At 64.8% G+C, this 514-nt stretch overlaps 1 protein-coding gene across 3 annotated transcripts in view; it reads right to left on the minus strand.

Annotated features, from left to right (window-relative positions):
• CIPC (CLOCK-interacting pacemaker) overlaps window positions 1-514 on the minus strand; it is an 18,708-nt gene that overhangs the window by 17,666 nt on the left and 528 nt on the right. The window lies entirely within an intron of this gene.

The following is a 514-nucleotide window of genomic DNA, read 5'->3' on the forward strand; positions in this document are numbered from 1 at the left end:
AGGGTTCGCAGCAACAGTACCCACTCCCATTCGCACCAGCCCACGCGCGTCTGTGCCAGGCAGCAGGAGCGCCCTCCAGGCCCCCGAGCTAACAGCTCAGCAGGGCAGCACTGGGCAGACCCTAGGATTGTGCTGTGGCTGGCATACCACCAGCCTCCCAGGGCAAACGCCCAGGCCATGCAACCTGCCAGGACTTGGGCAATAGCAGGGAGCCTGATTTCGGCCTGGATCAGAGCCCCCCCGCCCCAACTCACCCACTAACTCCTTTCTTGGCACTTCTTTCCCATCTACCCAACCCCTGGCACCAGGCCTGGCCGCCTGGCCACCCAGGAGAAATAACCAGCCAAGTGAGTGGCAACACGTCTCTGGAAAAGACAGCACACCTGTGCCCGGACCCAGAACGGGGCGCCACCTCCAGCCCCAGACCGGAGTCCCAGGCCCTCACCAGGTTACCAGCTCCCGCACCCACTCACCTGCCCGTTCCCTGCCCCTCAGCTCACAGCCTGGCCGGAGG

Source organism: Myotis brandtii, unplaced genomic scaffold (genome assembly GCF_000412655.1).
Source record: "Myotis brandtii unplaced genomic scaffold, ASM41265v1 scaffold132, whole genome shotgun sequence".
In the NCBI taxonomy this organism is placed as follows: Eukaryota; Metazoa; Chordata; class Mammalia; order Chiroptera; family Vespertilionidae; genus Myotis; species Myotis brandtii.